The 3,899-nt window shown below is 31.0% G+C and overlaps 1 pseudogene; it reads left to right on the top strand.

Annotated features, from left to right (window-relative positions):
* Positions 1–2,068: 2,068 nt before the first annotated feature.
* On the top strand, positions 2,069–3,050 carry LOC149254381 (7-deoxyloganetin glucosyltransferase pseudogene; annotated as a pseudogene).
* The last annotated feature ends 849 nt before the right edge of the window (positions 3,051–3,899 follow it).

Genomic DNA, 3,899 nt, shown 5'->3' with positions numbered 1-3,899 from the left:
CAACATAATAACCACACAAAAAAGAAACAACAAATGAACTCTAAAAATTATTTCGAAAACTGTTTGAGAGAAAACTAGCTCCTAGTAATAAATTTATTATTACTGGTTCAAGGGCATCTTATAATGGAGTCACCATGCCCTTAAATAGGCTATCTTACATTAAAATACCATGAATTATCACAACAAAATATCAGAGATTGTTATAAACTAGTTAATGATGGTATCAAATTGACTCTATGACCAAATTAAGTTTACCCTAACTCCCATAAAGTGACTAGTTTATTTTGTCTAACTTTATATATATAAATTACGAATTAATACTTCAATTTTTAGCTTATAACTATCATAACTATATATACATCCAAAATATTAGAAAACCATTATCAATATACATTCATTATAATAAGATAACGATATTTTAATAACATGTATGTATATTTTAATAATATGTCTGTGTGTGAGTGTGTAAAATGGAGTCATCATGCGCTTAAAGAGGCTATATTACATGAAAATAACATGGGTTATTGCAACAATATACCACCAATTATAAACTGGTTTATGATGATATCAAATTGACTCTATGACCAAATCAAGTTTACCCCAACTACCTTAAAAGTGACTAGGTTATTTTGTCTAACTTTATATACATAAATTACGATTATTTCACCTTTTTAGCTTATAACTACCATAAATAGATATACATCCAAAATATTGGGAAAGCCATTATCAATATACATTCATTATAAAGCAATCTATCTATCTATCTATCTATCTATATATATATATATATATATATATATATATATATATATATAATGGAGTCATCGTGCACTTAAAGAGACTATATTACATGAAAACACCATGGGTTATAGCAACAATAGATTGCCAATTATAAACTGGTTAATGATGGTATAAAATTTGCCAATAATGAGAAACCCATTATCAATATACATTCATTATAATATGATAACAATATTTTAATAACACATATGTATATTTTAATAACATATATATGTATATGTATAATGGAGTAATCATGCGCTTAAAGAGGCTATATTATTACATGAAAATAGCGTCGATTATAGCAACACTATATGCCAATTATAAAATGTATAATAGTGGTATCAAATTGACTCTAGGACAAAATCAAGTTTACCCCCAACAACTTTAAAAGTGATTAGTTTATTTTTTCTAACTTTATATACATAAATTACAAAGTATTACTTCATAATTTTAACCTATAACTACTATAAATAGATGTACATCCAATATATTGGAAAAGAAATTATCAATATACATTCATTATGATATAATAATAATATTTATTAGGATGACATCGCACTCAACATAAACTTTTTAACATGTCTTCTCCCCATAACACAAGGCACAACCACCCCATGAAATTTAATCGTGAATCATGAATCACGTTACTGTCAAAACCCATCCTCATCCATTATACTTATAAAACTTAACTATATAATAATAATAATATTTTAATAACATATATATAATCAATTACATTTTATATATTCTGAAAATCTATCTTTTATATATAAATATAATCTCAAAATGGATCACACCACTCAAACATAAGAATCGCTTAAAATATAATATATAATACTTTATTTTGATAACCATCACAAAATTAAACTGCTCCCAAAAAAACCAATAATATATTATTATATAAATCATAAAATAATATTTTTTATGATTTGAAAAGCTTTTGATAGGTTACAATTACAATACTTCCCATAGATTTTGAAAAAACCACCCTGAAAAAAATTTACACTAGTGACATGAAAAAGTAGTAGTTGTACAATAATTGAATAATCTATGGGTGAACCACACCATTCAAACTTGGAAACCCTTAAAACATAATACTTTATTTTCATAACCTTCCCAAAATCAAGCTATCCCAATATAAATAATAAAATAATAAATTTTATTATTTAAAATAAAATTTTAATAATTTCAATGGACTTTTGAAAAAACCGAAAAGAACCACGTTACACCAGCGACATGAAAAAGTTGATTCACAATAATTGACCAGCTTTTTTGATACATTGAAATGACGTTTGCGATTGAAATCAAAGAAACCATGAGCACATCGAGGCAATTCTTACTGTAAAATGGAACACGAGGGGAAGTAATAACCATGGTCTGCGATTTATTAGGCGGATATGTTTTTCATTTGTTTTTTCCTAATATTTTCAAGTATGCAGTGAAAAGTTAAAACGCGTCTGCACTAGAAGTAAGAAACACGGCCTGTCATTTTGAATTATATACGTTTCCGTTTGTTTTTCTACATATTTTCAAGAATGCAATGAGAATGTGTATCCAATAAAGGACACTGTATGAGACGAGAAGTTATGATCATGGCCTGCTGTTTTGAATTATTGGGCATCCAATTTACGGCGATAATAGCGCGCGTCTGCGTAATGAGTCAAAGAACAAGTAGGTACCAGTGTACCACGTTAGTCAGGGAGTGATCCGACGCCTGCCATTTTCACGTTTGCAGTGTGAACGCTCATCCAATTTACAACGATGAGAGGACGCCTCTGCCTAATGAGTCAAGCAATAACCAGCAACTGTCACTTTTATGGGTTATCAGGCCAGATATAGTTCATGGTGAATCTGCCATATTGCCCAAGGAATTCATTGAAGAAACAAAGGATAGAGGTTTGTTGGTTGGGTGGGTACCTCAGATAAAGGTACTGTCCCACCCTTCTGTGGGAGGGTTTCTGACTCACAGCGGGTGGAACTCCACGTTGGAAAGCATAAGCGCGGGAGTGCCAATGATATGCTGGCCCTTCTGTGCCGAGCAACATACAAATGCGAAATTTGTTTGTGAAGAGTGGAGCGTAGGACTGCACTTGAAACAGACCGTGAAAAGGGAAGAGGTGGCAGCGCTGGTGAGGAATTTGGTAGAAGGAGAGGAAGGAGTCAAAATGAGGAGAAGAATTGGAAAATTGAAGGAAAGTGCGAAGCGAGCGGTCGAGGAAGGAGGATACAAGTTGCTTCACCAAATAATTCTTCAAAAGAACGTGTAAATGATAGTCAAGATGGTTGAAGCAGCCGTTTACAGAATGATAAAGTCAAATATGTGGCTTTATTTTTTATTTTATTTTTTATTTTTTTTCAAAAGGTGGAAAAACCTATCAAACTCAGTTTGTCAAACCAACAGTGAGGACAGCCATCTCTGGAATATGTGGCTTTATACTTGTAATAAAATAGTTCAAGCTTCTTTTATTACATTTATATTTTTTCATATAATAGATTTAATTTTATTTTTATTTCTATAAATTGTTGATGAAGGGTTCTTGAGCATTTTATTTTTTATTTTTTTAAGTGTGTTATTTCTTATACATTGGTTTTATAAAATTGTCTATGAAAGGATGCTGAGTATATTATTTTTAGTTTTTTGAAGTTTGGTATTTCTTTTATGTATAAGCTGTTGGAATTTAATTCCAATTGCAACAATGAACAGCTAGATTTGCAGTAAATACTCCAGCCTGATTCAATGCCTTAAAGTCAAGCTCGATATTTTTGCACATTAATATGTATTAAAGTTTCAATTGAATTCCCCTTGTTTTTTGATAGAAGCATCACTGCCTTCCTGCATTAAATTCGGTGATAGGCATTAGAAGATAATCTGTAATATTTTACTGTTTAAATCAGATATGTTTTAACATATAAATATCATACAGCAGTTCTGTTTTAATGTTAGCTGAAGTATGATACAAGGTTAGCAGTAGATTGATAGAGAGCAGAGGAGAGCACGCAACAGCGTGAAGATAATACTTGCCAGATAGTGAAACGCACAGCAGTGCACAACAGGAGTAGATGCAACAGCGTAGCAGAGAGCAGCAAGGGAAAAATGCACAGCAGTGCAGATATTT

This window comes from Pinus tabuliformis, chromosome 7 (assembly GCF_031772625.1).
Source record: "Pinus tabuliformis cultivar Carrire ecotype Pingquan chromosome 7, CPIR1, whole genome shotgun sequence".
NCBI lineage: Eukaryota > Viridiplantae > Streptophyta > Pinopsida > Pinales > Pinaceae > Pinus > Pinus tabuliformis.
The sequence above is the reverse complement of the archived record's forward strand: the minus strand, read 5'-3'. Positions and strand labels throughout refer to the sequence as shown.